The sequence below is a fragment of the Neodiprion virginianus genome, chromosome 4 (assembly GCF_021901495.1).
Source record: "Neodiprion virginianus isolate iyNeoVirg1 chromosome 4, iyNeoVirg1.1, whole genome shotgun sequence".
Taxonomy (NCBI): Eukaryota; Metazoa; Arthropoda; class Insecta; order Hymenoptera; family Diprionidae; genus Neodiprion; species Neodiprion virginianus.
Genome location: NC_060880.1, coordinates 31,580,054 through 31,595,915, shown reverse-complemented (window position 1 = coordinate 31,595,915; position 15,862 = coordinate 31,580,054). Strand labels below are relative to the sequence as shown.

The following is a 15,862-nucleotide window of genomic DNA, read 5'->3' as shown; positions in this document are numbered from 1 at the left end:
GGGAATATATCTGCCATGCTACTATGTCATTATTATAATCCCGTACTAACACGGACATTTGTAAGCCATAAAAATGTTGAGAAACAAACTATGCCATCTCATTATCCCCAGACGTTAGTACCGATGCGCGTGTCTTCGCTTTGTGAGATACCGATCGTTTCGCTCTCATTTTTGTCATCTCAATTAAGCAAGAGTATAATGTGTAGGTAACTCAAACGCGGTAACGGCCTAAAAATTCTTCACAACCGATGAAAAATCGAAATGAAATTGTCAATTTCTCGGTTTAATGGGATTCAAATCTTGGAGAACATGTCTCAATTGATAAAAGGATTTTATTTTCTTCAAACCGGAGGCACGGATTATTGCCAAATATTTGTAAGCCCTTATTGTTATATAAGACGCCGAGCGTCGACTTGTGCAACACGACGAATGTCAGCGTGTAATTTTTTGAAAAGCGTGGCTTCGCTTCATCTTCGCCCCGCGCATTTAGAGCCATGCATCGGGAAACCACTATTTGTTTAACCCAGTTCTTGCGGCAGCAAGACCGAGCGCGGAAACCTCACCTTCTCTGCACAGGTGAACCTGAGAGCCGACCAGTGCACCTTGCATGCACAATGCATACGTGATACGTGCATGTATATAATAATAATAGAGCGCACGCGGTACTCGAGTAAAAAGGGAAAAATAAGGCTCCACGGTTACGGAAGAAAACATCAAGAGGTAGCCAGCCACTGTTGCTTGCTGCTGCTGTAGGTGGATGAAAATATTTCATCAAGGAGGTTGGTATAAACTTTTTATCAATTTTATTACCAGATATAATCGTCCTTGTATACCGCGTATTTGTCCATGGCAATTATTATATTCGTAAGCTGCGGAGTCTTTTTCAAAAATACCAAGACAAATGGTATTTATTTGAACAGCAGATACGAGCTCGGATAACGATGCGATTGCTTCAAATCGCGTCTAAAATGTTCAAGTTTGTTAAAAAAAAAAAAAACATAAATCGTTTAATTTCTCTCTACAATGACGAGATTACAAGTATCCTACATATTTAATTAATTTTTTCATCCTCGCGTTCGGCATTACATAGCAGTGTCTGGTCTGACGTTTAAAACATCCGTCGCTTTCATAAATTTCTTTTTCCCAGCTCAAGAGTATGTGTAATAGCTCGAGAGTTTCATACATGAAGCTCTGTTTTCCGTTCTCATCCCATCAATGTCTCTTCATCTCTCTATTTCATTGTACTCGGTAATGTGCAAATATATATATATATATATATATATGCATGCATAAAAGAATTGTCGGTTTCCTGCCCATCAGCTGCATTCGCCAGCGATTAGAGCTGCGGAGTGTGCTCCCACTTTCGTACGTAGGCAGGTATTATATTCGTGAAATTGAATTCTGTCATAGAAATTTAATAATGGAATTAGAACGAGAGATGAGGATGATAATGGATTCGCTGATTGGATAAATCGAGCAGTCGATATTACCAACTGCAAATTTACAATTACACACACACACATATATATGTATGTATGTATATATATAGCAAATTTGAATTATTCATACGCTGCACGATGCCGTGCTATTTTTGTACATATTCCGACGCCATCGTCCCAATTTTACTACAAACTGCCGAGGCCACGTCTCCGGTCACCAACATTTAGATCATCGCCGCGATAACAATTAAACTCCGAATCCGTATCCGCGTCGCGATTTACGGTATAAATTTCAATGTTCGACCAATTCCGCAAGTAAACTTATTAAAATAATAATGATGGTACAATAATGAGATTTAAAAAAGTAATACAACCGTTAAGAAAACTCTGGTGGTGGTTATTTCAAGAATATGTATAAATAAACGCGGAAGCACAGAAATCGGGTTGAAGGAAAAAGCATACGGAGAGCGCTTGACGCTTCTCGACAGCTTTCAGTGCGGTACCTAAAACCTACACAAAGCGTATATAAGACTGCAGTTTGTTCGCGGAAGAAGGAGAGGCGCGAGTTACACGCGCGAGTTAGAGAGAGAAATGGAAAGAGAAAGAGAAAGAGAAAGACGGAGAGAGATACTCTATTTTTGAAAGACCATTCGGGTAAACAGCTTATACCGACCTCGTGTTCTTCTCGTCGAGAAGAAAACGTGCCGAGTAAGTGAACTGCGGTAAAAACTGAGCCTAGAGAGCTGTAAGCAGCTAGGCCAATGTATAACTGCACTAAATTCGTCCGAATTGTCGCTTTTTATCCTCTCACTAGGCGTTAATAAATAATTCGATATTAAGCGACCCGAACGCGTTTCTAGACATCGCTTGCGTACAAAAAGCGTTTCACCGTTTCTTTTCATTTCGTTGCTCATTTTCAGCAACATGTGCGCATTTTTCATATTCAACTGCGGTACGGTGTCGAATAAAATAATTATTCACATTTCGCTGCGCACCGAACGAATGTTCGATTCGAAATGATTTTAGCAGCGCAGCGTCGTTCCACGCCATTTTTCGCGATTTCGTTGAATTCGATTTCCTCTAACTGTAATTACCACGACCGCACGAGATTTTAATAAATAAACTCTCCCTACCGACTCGAAGTGTGCTAATTTAGCTACAGAGAAAATGATACGAAGTCTATCACGCAATAATCAACGCGTATACCGCGTAACCAGGGATTTCGAAAATAAGCAGGCTTGAAGCTTTTACGAGATAAAAAAAAAAAAAATATTGCAATTACCTCAAAATAAATAAATTATATTTTCTTTGTCGCGAATAAATAATTTTCTCAACGAAAAACTGAAACAAACGGCAGGATCAATATACATATTCCAAATAAATGTAACACGTTAGATAAGCGATCCCGCGTATATAGTACATGACGAATAAGAGAATCAGTACGCATACAATATACATATATTTGCGTGGCCTGAATGATGACACAACGTTGGCGTCTCGTCAACTCGTTTAAACATTGAGCTGACTAACTTCCGCGCCGCGCGTTCACAATCGTTAATTCATGGCCTTCTCTCACTGAGTTCACATCGTATGTGTATGGAATATTTCTCGCTTTTCTCACCCGTAACCTCCTAGAAACCTTGCGTATATTGCGGTTAGTGTGAAAGAAAGAAAAATAAAAAAATAAAAAAATAAAAATGAACACCGCAAGATATATGTATTTCCACTTTTGTTCTTCATCGTCAGTCGTTCACACACTCCGTAGAACGATTGTAACTATTCTCTCTATGGTACCGAATAATATCTACAGCACCGCTTTGCCGGCGAATGTCAAGCTTAAATGTCCTGCAAGTAGTCATTGTGTCTGTTGCAGCTGTCGTGCTTTACGATTAAGGTCAGATCCAACCGCGGAGTCGACGATCAGTTTATACGTACGTCGGATCGTCCAACTGACATACATTCAAAGACCAATATCCGGCATTTTACAAGTCCTTGGTCAATAATTTACGACCATACGTTTAATCTATAGACATTGGGGTGTTTCGGAAAAAAATTAATTTACGATTTTCCAACGTCGTATCCCCTAAAAAGTTTTCTTCAGATCAAAAGAATGCATCTATGAAAATATGAGCGTTCCACGTTACGTGGATGATCGTGCTCATTTGGTTTTTCACTTTTTTTCACATGTTTGTGAATTTATGAGGAAACACGTTGCAGCACTACAGTTATTATTATTTGTTTTTTTTTTCAGACATTTATATTCAACCCAAAGATAACGATCCATAACACAACGATATATCAACCGGAAATATTGTCCTTCTAAATTAAAGTTTCATGTTAAATTATAACTATTTCATGAGATTGAATTAAAACACTTCTCAAACATCAACCGGAGATTTAACATTACAAGTGTGTTTCTTCGTAGTGAGGTAAATTGATATTATGAAAATTTTATTCGCGATACTTCATAAATTTGAAAAAAATGTAAAAAAGGTAAAGATCATAACGTAAAACACTCATCTTTGGACAGAATCTTTCTTCTACGCTAAAAAAAACTTCTCAGAGGGAGCCACGGTGCAAAATCGCAAATTATTTTTTTCTCAAGCACTCTAATACAAATACTTCCTACTCAGGTGTAATCAATATTTCCCAATGAAACAACGATTTTTCGTCACTTGATACTTATAAAGAGAAAATTCATGCAATTCGTAAAGTGCATGCATGCATGCACTAGGTACAGGCATACCCACAGATGCATTCCAACCGCACCTGTGTAAACCGGCAGCAGCAGGTAGAATGTATATAAATAATAAGAAACTATTTCATAAACGTATCAGAGAAAGAAAACGGGGGTATTCGTCAAGCTGCATTAGTTAGCGGCTCGGTGCAGACACGAGAATGGTGAAATCCTGTGGCACACCACCACCACCACCACCACCACGTGGGCGATATGCCTAAGCTACCACAGGCAGGCACATGTGACTGCGTGCAAGAGAGTCTGACAGGAAGTAGCCGAGATACGCGAGATTGCCAGAGATAATAGATAATAGACACATAGTAAGTGTAAGGCGGCGGCCAGTCGTTAAGTCACACAACTGTAACAATAAAAAGTTCCAACGGTCTCTTATCATTTTAAATTACTGCAGGGGAGGCTATTAACCCTGCATAGTGAAACAACTTGTTATAGTTGCACCGCATCGTAAACCAGTACCAAGAAGTATAATAATTGACTCGGTCGGTTTGTTATCCACATACGCGATTTTCCTGATTTTCCGCTTTCCCGCAACGTGTGCCAGTAATGGAAGCTACCTGTAATAATTTTCCATTTACCGCGTATATAATAGAATGAAAAAGAAAACTGATATTACATACAAGGCGCGGACGGTTAGTTTCCACTTTTATCGATAATGCGGTGTGAATAGGTTTCGAAAAATACACCGGCGATCCAGTTAATGAGAAAATTCATCACGGACCTAACCGCGGTTCTTCGATAGTGAGATATTACTTATCGCCATTATTGCCACAATTATTATTATTGTTATTATTGTGATTTCCGGAAGCCGGCCGAAGTGTGTTAACATCATTAGGCTACGTGGAGTCGTTGTATGGTCGTTGCTCCTCGATTCTAGACGAGTGGTCACACGAACCAAATTATTTTACACACTCGCTTTGATCATTAAGATTTTTGATTATTAAACCAGACTCGTGCGTAAATTGATAATACGTGAACACGAGTAACGATACACATATGCGTCGCACCCGGGGAGAGGGGTTAATCATTTATCAATTTTGATGTACACCTGATTATATATATATAATATAATATAATATATATAGGCAAAAGAATAGCAAGAATTGAGCGGAGTAAATTCGTTTGCAACTTCTGTAACTACGACTCACAGATTTTGGACTATAACGTAGCGCATGTGTCAGAATAATATGAATCATATTTTACTCTGCATAAAAAAGCACGAGTATTGTACATACATGTAGAGGGATTAAAAATTTTCAAAAAGTTAGCGGTGCAGAGTTATGTCCGCAACGACGATATCGATCGATTTAAGGTGCGACGTAATTGGCTTAATGGAATTGAAAATGGACCGGATAGCTGCCGCTGCTGCTTATTAATGGGAGTACGTAACAGCCATCGATACAACTCTCTATCCGTCTATCTATTTATCTATTTATCTATCTCTCTCTCGCTGAATAATCTAGCTACATCTACCACCGCTGAGGGAAGTGTATCGCATGTACCCGCCATCCGGTTACAGATACCTGCACTGCATCTACCTACTGCACGGTATCAAACGACGTTACAGAGCTCCGTCCAATCCTCAAACGAGTCGTTATATTTGCATAACAATTTCGTCCAATATACACACCGTGTTTAATTCGGAGCGATCAATGAAACATGCATTCAAATTCGCACGATATTAACAATGTTTAATGAAAGGAGAAACGAAAGTAAAAAAAAAGAAAAAGAAAAAGATCTTCGATTGACCGGGACGATGTTTGGATCGCGGATATAGACGTGACCAAGCCCGTGTTATCCGTTAAAGAATCAATGTATGCAAACTTGCGTACCTACGCATACATGCGACGTGTGTATAATTGGCGAAGTTCAATCTCGGTAAAATCGATGGACTGACGATAACGTTTGCAAGTCGATTAGGCGCCAACAACCGGCCAAGCCTTCCTTCTTGGCTCATCTCGTGAACGAATATATTATACATATGGCAATGACACGTGACTACAACAGAATGGCAGAACAGTCGTGGCTTCTTTGACGTATCGATGTATGAACAATCGATTATAAGCATATTATTGATCACGATGTTAAGATCTGCCGTTAACTTTTTCATCGAGGCTTCGTTTCATCGTCAAATGTCAACATTATTTTATATTCCCAGCCAATCCTTTCGATGACTCGGTTTGTTCTTTTCTTTATTTCTTTTTTTTTTTTATGAAAAGTTCCACCATTGCATTACACTATTCCCTTTTCCCATTATTGCGTGCACACGCGTTCAGCAGTAGCGAAGTATCGTATCAGTTTCCAATTACATTTCTTATTAAAGTTCGCTTTCGAGCGTAACGAGCATTACGTCACACGGGAGAGGCAATTACGTGATTGACAAACATACATGCATCCTGTGCTCTCGAATACTAATGCGCAGCTAAATAACACTACGGTCAGTCAGTGTCAGTCGTGTGACAGAAAATTCTCGCTGTATGTAAACATTACAGCGTTCCAGGTTCGAATACCGTGACGATATCAGGAGAATGTAGGAAATAAAAATACCACAAATGCGACGCACATGCCGCGAGAGATTTATAATCATTGAGCGATTCGATAAATTCACCGTGGTTTTTTAATTTTGTCGACCGCAGCCTTTTCAAAGCAGAGTTTCGTTGGATTTTATTAAAAAATTGAATACATCGGTAAAAGAAATGTAATCAAACATGTTCGATAATATTAGACGTTCGTTATTAATCGAAACAGTGAGATGGGGTGAAGCAATATCGTCGTTTGTTCATCGTCGAAACGAAGTTTACTGGTAAAAAAAGCACGATAAAAGAGACATCAATGACAAATATAGACGGCTAGTTTACGACGTTAAAACCAGCGGTAGAAAAGAACGTTGCAAGTTTTATTTCCATATTTTTTCCTTTATTAAAAAAAATATCCATTTTTTCTTCCATTCCTTTACCATCGATCCTCGTCGTTGTTTCAAGGATTCTGCTTAAGGCTCAGCGATATCCTGAATCGGCCTATGTCGTTACTCATGAAAAATAAACAATCTGAAGCGCGTTTTCTACCATTCCATTTGTCCAAATCCATGAGCGTCAAGCAGTCAGTCATTCGGCACTATTACGGCGGAAGTTGGCGAGTCTGATATCTCCACGTTGGTTCGTCGAATAATTATTCATGTCTATCGATTTCATAATGGACATTATTTATTTATACGCAGGATTGACGTCTCTTATACCGGGCTAGCCGTTCCGAGCCACTGATTATATTTTCACCCTGCATCACCATCACTGTCCCGGTATTTATACACTTTCCGAGGTTCCCACTGCAGCGATCCAATCAATATTTCAAATTCATTCAAAACATTAAAAGTAAAACTTGTTCGGGTCTCCATATCTTATCATTACAACTGATTGAATTATTTTCGGACCGCACTGTTAATTATTATTGGTTATTATAGTCGGAAGAAAAATTCAACACGTATAGTTAATGCAATATGCACAGGTATTATAGCCATCATATATCTATCTTGTGTCAATATACGACTCAACTCTGAAGTCTGTAGCTAAACGTATAAATAACTGGTCTTGCATGAAATGGGATTGTAAAATTAGTGAAACTTCGCAACCAGCTTCGAATCAGTACCTATGTGTATATATATATATATATATCATTTTATTATATATTCATTCAAAAAGTATTATTATTCCAATGCCACGAACAATCGATGTAATACGTCACGGTTATCTTCAAAATTGTATAATATAGAATTGTATACGCGTATATTACCTACATTTATGCCCGTTACATAAACGGTTTCAATGGAAACAAATTTACGACTTGAATGTATTTTCAACTACTTGAAATTCCACCTATATATATAAAACACATATCTACGTATAATCCTAATTCCGTTAGCTACGAATACGAAATTTTCAGAGGATGAAATATATCCGCCGTTACGCAACGTTGCAATTTATACTTTCGTACACATTTAAACACTCTCTTCGACGACGTAATACGTCATGAAACGTGCACGATAATGTAGACTAGAAACAGCACAACATTTTTTTTAAAATTCAAATCCTGACTCGCTTCGATCGGTATCCAGTTAAATTATTATTATTATAATTATACGTACATATAAATAGAACCAGATTGATTTCGCATCAATTACCGACTGCAAGACTATACTTTACACCCGATACAACTTCGAGTCAATTGGATAATTACGTAGGATCGTACCTACGGAGAATACCTAATGTCCGTGAGAAATTTTTCCGGCCGATGTGGTGAAAGAAGAAGAAAAAAAAAAAAAAAAAAAACGAAAAGAAAACCTTAAATAGATAGACGAGGAGAGGTGATCGGCCCGTGTAAGGCGGTATCAAATCGATTCTCGGACCAAATATCCCCCCCCCGTATAATTCCCAAGAGGGTGCCTCGGATGGATGCCGGGGGGGTTTCAAATGCCCCCAAAGCGGTTAGTCATACTGTCACCCGCCTGCGGCAGCAACGAGCCGCGACACACTTTTCTTTCGCTCCTCGTCCATCGATAAATTCAATTTCGATTTCCCGCCTAGCTGCTGCTGCTGCTGCTCAATCGCAGTTGAAAACGGTACGCGGATCATATTCGTAACTCGGTAGGTAGAGCCGTATCTGAATTCAGAGTACTAGGAGGGTGGGGCTAGCAATAAGCATGTGGAAAGATTGAGAAGTGGAAGGGTCGTAATGTCCGATGTTTCGAAAACGTGAACATTTTTTTCAAGAAATATTTTGAAATGTGAGAATTCGAGATACAGCAAAGTCAAGATACGCGCAGAGAGGTTGAGTTTAGAGTACCAAAGTATTAAGAATAGTGACAATTGTATGTTTGGACTTGCTGTATTATTATCGATTTCAACGATTGATATTTTGAAATTAGATGACAAAAATGTAACCTTTGTACATTTCGAACTGTATTGAACAGGTTTTCGCGTCTTTAAAAATTCGATATTCTAACTCGTCTGTTATCTTATCTTTCCGCATTTTTACTCCCAGCCGGAGTATAATAAGCAACAGTTAAAGATACGTGACAAAAAAGAAGAACGTAATACCGAACGGAAAATTAGTGTTATTTTTTGAAAAGAATTTTCTAGAATCCCCTGAGCACACATTTTTCATTATTACGTACCCGTACGTTATATCCGGCACCGCAACTTTGCGGTGTTTTCCAAATAAAGACACAGCGAAGCCGTCACGCAACGGAATCCCCGCGATGCTTATAAAGGTCTCTAGACTCCTGCAGAGTTTCTAGACCTTGGACGACGCTCAGGTAGGAGGAAATTGTTCTAAAAAAGGCTCGCGTGGGATTCGGTATCAATTATTCAAAGGCAGCTAGCCGGTGTGTTCGGTCTATCCTTCCATGAACCGAATCAGTTTACTACCGATAAACGTTACGCGATCAAATTTACTTTTCACGCTTTACATCGTACAGCGCAATGCGTGAAAATTGATTTTGTTTACAGTATAGCCCAGATTTGGGTTGAATGTTTATTTATCTTGAATCTTCATTCATATCGCTATTGGGCAGAAAAAAAAAGAAATGTGTAAAAAAGGGAACTTTCGCTGTATTTTCAGCTGTACAATGTTAGATAAAGTTGATTATTTTTTTTTCTCCTAAACACGTATCGTACACTGTACGTTACAAAGCCTTCTGGTAGATGAAGAGAATAAAATTATTTCATGGAATTGAATATATCATTGAAAGTTTGAAATGAAATCCTGCATCATTGAAAACTAATGTAATAATAATATTAATAATAAAGGAATAAATAATCACCTACAATGCAATATACATCTATAGTTATAACGTAAATTCGTGACCGGATCTCAGACGATCTTGCGATATTTGCAGAAGATCTTGTTATACGTATGCTCGGATATCTGTACGAAAAGAAAAAAAGAAAATAAAAATAAACCGAATCACTCGCGGAATCTTGAAAAAAGAATGATAGACGGTGGTGGGCTGCATTCCTGGTGAATTGGTCAGCACCATCTCCCTCGTCTCTCTCCGCAGCCTTCATCTTTTCTCAAGTCTCCGTACCTATATAGCTCCAGGCAGAGCACAACAGCTGGTGCCCGTTGTTCTTGACTCATCCTAATCTTTGTACACTTATCCAGCGGATCTAGTATACCTATACGTACACCTACGATAATATTGTACGTTATTACGCAGACTGCAGTTTGCCGCGGACGAACGATAAATTCTCGATTTAACAATGCGAGAGGCAAGGTAGTGACTATGTGCATCTATACTCACACGATATTAACTGACTATACACATACATACATGTAAAGACGGCTTGATCGAGTATGGAATATCTTCAGTGCGTAGTACACATGTACATCCATTTTCATCTGCGAAAGTTGGGTGAATTTAAATTGAACAACTGTACTGCAGTATTGTGCAGTATACCTTATCGCGGTACATAGGAGGAGAAAGAGAAACAAAGCGAATTGCAAAACGAGTACATGTGTGTTGTATTAGGTAAAGGGTAGGTGAGTCGAAGGAGAAAGACAGGCAGGCAGGCAAGGCATGCACCGAATCGAAGCAGCAGTAGTTGCCTCTCGCAAGCTCGTGTTAGTATTGACGTCACCACCTGTCTTGCGGCCAGCAGAGTCCCCGGGGTATGGGTCAGCAGTATCCTACGTATTCTTTTTGGAGCACTGCGATGCACTGGGTATGCATGTACGTCCTGCAAGCACAAGGCTAAATACACATACACGCATACTCGAGACACGTAGTGCGTGTGTGCACCTAGGTGCCTGCCTATACGTTATTCAATTTGCACGTTCTTAGATGCACGTGTCGGTGGGACTGCTGCGGCAGCAGCTGGCTTATCAATGACCTGCAGTTTCACTCGTTGCTGGTGACGACCATGCTATGGATGATGTATGCATACGTGATACAACAAATGTATGTACGTGCTTGCTGTACGTTCGTTGTGACGTCCTCGTCCTCTTCCCTCATGTGCATACTATACGGTATAACGATAACGCGTTTCATTGTCAGTTATTTAAAATTTCATGGAGATTCGACATAGGTATGCATACTACGGTCTCACGATACGTACGCAACGATCGTATCAATCCCCCTCGGCTGTTTCGGACATTAGGAAGTTTGTCGTACATTAAATAATAATATACTTCGTTCGATTGTTTTCTCTCTCCGGATATCATATTAAATTACACGCACACAAAAATTGCATATCATTTACAATAGATAAGCAATGTAATTATCAATTTCAGTAATACGTATTACCGTATTGAAATTTTGCATCGATTATAGACGATTTTGCAGAAATAATAAAATTATTCCTGAAACATAGATAGATTTACTTAATTTACGTGTAAACTTCTCTTATACAGTCCGCGACTAACCTCCCGCGGCAAACACCTACAACTTTTGCACAGCCAAACGACAGAACAGACATAACCGCTGAAAATGCTAAAACGAAGAGAAAAAAGAGGTAAATAATGGGCGATCGTTCGCTCGCCTGCTCTGCAGTCGTTCTCGTCCGTTTGTAACGCACGGGGAAACTCGTTCCGGGTCTGAAAACGTGCAGGCTCTTTGTTTGACGCTTTATAAATGCAGGGAGAGAGAGAGAGAATGGGGGGGGGGGGGGGGCTATGTAGAATAGAGTAGCGTTACGGGATAGAGACTAGGCACAATACGCAAAGACATGATAGGTGTGTTAGAATCCAGGCCCTGACCCTCGAATTGACGTGCCCATAATTTATACAGTTATCGTATGGGTACCTATAGGCTACGCATTGTAACGATTCGTACGTGAATTTCGCTCGGAGCAGAGAGCATTGAGCGATTTTTTTTTGTTTTTACGAAGTCACAGCGATGAAATACTCGCTGCATTGCTATCTTACACGGATATCTACGCCTAGTCACGCCTTTCGATAAACACCGGAGAATGAGACCGACTGATACGCAATCGGTTCAGGTATTTAAGGACAGTTGCGTGTTGGCTCTTGAAACATCGATGACAGTGGCAAAACGATCGCGTCTCATCGATTCAAAGTCAACTAATTGATTAACATAATTTCCGCGTAAAGGCAAATGGCCGAAAATAAGAATATTTATCAAAAAAAAAAAAAAAAAAAACAACAATACAAATAAGAACAAGAAAAAGAAGAGAGCAACAACGTCGTAATGCAATCGCGACGGGCTCGCGGGGCAGGTAAATGTTCCAACGATCGTTCGCTCGCCTCTGATCCCTTGAAACAACAAATTGTAGCCAACGAAACACGCGTCGTTCGGCTAGCGTGCGTGCACGGCGAGATTGATGGGCGAGGGGCGAGGTTACGAAATTGGTTAGACGATCCATCGCGATCGGTCATAGACGCGGAAGCGCGTGTAGAGAGAGAACTCAGTTGTGCTCAAATACGCGCACTTGCAGGTTTCGCGTAACTTTATGCCCTGTTCCAACGGACGAAAGTATCGTCGAAATCGTCGGGTGTTGGACGCGGCGAGCGTCGGGCGATCTGAAAATGACAACAACAGACGCCGAGGAAGTGAAACGATTAGTTCCTCCCGTGTTGCTTCACCGTAAGAGTGGAATGTGGAGATTGAACCTAGAAGAGCGCACCCGGAGGGTGAAATCTTGGCGTAATTCTGTTCAACAACTCACATTACGTAGATAGAGAGAGAGCTGAATCGATAAAACGGTGCCGAGCCAGCCGGGAGTCTTTGTTCCAAGCGAAGCGAAGGTCGTAAAAACTTCCGTCTCTTCTCTTCTTCCATTCACTGACGTATAAAGAACAAACGAACGAAAGAACGCGAACTGAACAACAAACTTGAGCCTTTCGCCTCAACTAAAACACAAAATCAAACGATTTCGAACAAGGCGTTTGAGATACTGACCGGTCACCATAAATCCATCACAGATCTCGAGTCTGTTCACCTGGCTAACAGTGCGAATAAATCCTTGTCGATATTCTGTCCGCGAAAGAAATCTCACTCTTATGTGAAAATCTCAACCGTCTAAAGCGCACCTCCGGTACATAACAAACGTTTCTTCAACCTTTTTCACGATGCGATTTTACGCACCCATATTTCAGCACAGATACCGAACTAACAACAAAAACGCGCACCCACCGTAGTCATCGAGAAAACGCGAAACGAAGATAAACAAAAAAACACAAAACAAACCTCGCAAATAGCGTGTCGAGAACTGGAGATCTTTTATCGTTAGCTGACTCCTTTTTTGTCCTCCAGGAAGACTTTTCGCGAACAAGGAACGCGCGGCGACGCTCCTCGCACGACGGACGCGGCGCGACTGAGGCGCCGGCGTGTTTACTGCTCCCTCCATCTCCCCCTCACAAGATCGCTTTGCCCCCACCACTGAGTTTCCCCTCTACGCTCATCCGCCTACACGCCCGGGGCTCAGCTGGCCGGCAGTGGCGCTCAACCTGCGAGGCGTTTTCGTACGATGCGTAGTTCGTGGTTGACAACTCCGGCGTCTCACTCGCGGATTCACGGCGAGCGAATCGCTCGACTAATATAATATACGGGTTGACGGAGAGCATCGACTGAAGGGGGTTCAATTGTCGGATCGCGACGATACTCGGAGCGCTTGAGCGCCGCGGAAGATTCGAGAATTTCCATGAACACGAGGATGGATCGGGAAGAGAATCGATCGTTATCGCCGAGCTTCTTTTGCGAAACAATCGAATCCGCCCTCCGCGTCTAGACCGCGGTTTAACTGCCTCGAATCGATAACTGCACCACTTCACGGGGGACGGACGCCTTCTTAACGCCGGCACGGTTGTTATTGCCGATCCGGCATCCGCAGCCGGCACACGCGCATCATGGGTAATTTATTCGAGTATCCGCCGCTGCATCGCGACGGCGTGTGGAATAGAACGATGAAAAACTGAAATTTGAGACTCCTCGTTTCTCCGAGTGTGTTACGCGTCGTGTGTACGTTACGCACAGATGCACCTGTAATCGGAGACGCTTTCTTTGAGACGACTGATGAGAAAACAAAGCACTCTCCGATGGCGTGTAATTGTTTGTTTGTATCCCTCGCTACCTCGCTGTTAGTATTACGGCTTGCAAGCCCCGATAAAACGATGAGGATACGATGTCTTTTTTTCGTTATTACACCCTTGCCCTCTTTTTCCACAACAGAAATCATAAATCAATCCACCGCCGCAGAACTAGCTCGTCTCTCGAGTCAGTCGGCGCAGCGCTCTCGCCTTGTTTCCTTTCATTCGTCGTCTTCGACCCTTGCGAGAGGAACAGCTCCACACGCTGGCCTGGCACTGCAGGACTCGGCGACTGAATGGCGCGGTCAAAAATTATACAAATTTTAATCCCCCGGAGAGCGCAGGCAACGAGGGGTTTCGTCGCTGAAAGGCACGGCACCCTCCTCGTTGTTCCCTCGAAATGTACGCTTGAATTTTTAGGCGTATATACTTGAGTATGAAAGGAGGAAGAAAGGAAGAGAAAAAGGAAATTATTCTCCACCTCTTATACGTCGCACGCAGGACTGTCGCAACCCACGTTGCTTCGTATCCAAGCACCGCGTCTTTTGTTTGAAGAAATAAACGTTCCCCGAACGAGAAGACGAACGAATCAAGAAAGGAATATGAAAAAGAAACATCAGAAATATACAGGAAACAAACAAGCCATCGGCTGTCGTGGGATCGTCCCATACCGAATAATATAAGAAACGGATCCCTCGAGTTCGAAGAACTTTAATCAGCGTTTTCCTAAATTTAGAAACACGAAAGGAACATCGTACAAAGTTTAACGGGATCTCGACGCTGACGAGATGGAAAAAAATTAGAATAGTTCTTTCCCTGTATACATCGGAAGTGGTCGTATTTGTCCATTTTTTTCTATCACATTATTGATTTAATTTCTTTTTTTTTAGATGCTGCGGGTTTTCTGTCGCGCATTGTCTATTTCCGCAGGAAATAAGAGAGATCGAGACGTCTGAATTGATCTACCCTTCCCTCCCCTCCATATCGTTGTACGAAACTCGAAAAATATTTCAAGAATCGCACACTGGAGAAATTATTTCTTAGATTTTTCGAAAAGGAAGAAAAATGTTTTTCATAGTGGGAATGCTGAGGGTACGAAACAGTTTTATAACCTTCCTGTCCCTTGATTTTCGAAATTTCAAGAAGATGATTATATACGAAATTTTCAAGTATCAATTACGCGTTCTTTATTTTCAAGCTTTGCATTGCATTTATATCACTACCGAATGCAAGTGAAAAAGAGTCATTTTTAATATTTGTTTTGTTGTTGTTGGTTTTTTTTTTTTTTTTATTGATTATGTAAAGAATAGCTGTTCGGACATGGCATGAAGAGAATGAGAAGAAGAAAAGCTTTTACGCGAAAGCAGTTTTCGCGTTCAAGAATCCGGCCCAATTTGCCAGAGAGTCAAGAAGATGAAAAAATTCCGCGAAAAGAAAAACCTGTGGTTTATCCGACAATCTAGACGTCAATGCAATATAGGAATTGCTTATAATATTTTAATGTTCCTCTCCCGTGTCCAGCCATAAAATATATATCATACGTGTAACATGTGTCCAGAAAATTCGACACTACGTCTGCTAATGACGATTGACAAACCAACGTTTCGACGATCCGAAAAGCGTCAAGTGTAAA

The 15,862-nt window shown here is 40.9% G+C and overlaps 1 protein-coding gene across 9 annotated transcripts in view; it reads right to left on the bottom strand.

The window, feature by feature from the left end:
* Window positions 1-13,506, bottom strand: part of LOC124303584 (ankyrin repeat domain-containing protein 50) — an 80,815-nt gene extending 67,309 nt beyond the window's left edge. For all 9 annotated transcript variants that reach the window (XM_046760959.1, XM_046760962.1, XM_046760964.1 and 6 more), the window contains exon 1: window positions 12,870-13,506. The gene's annotated coding sequence lies outside the window, so the exon portion shown is untranslated. The remainder of the gene's footprint in view (window positions 1-12,869) is intronic.
* Window positions 13,507-15,862: the final 2,356 nt, after the last annotated feature.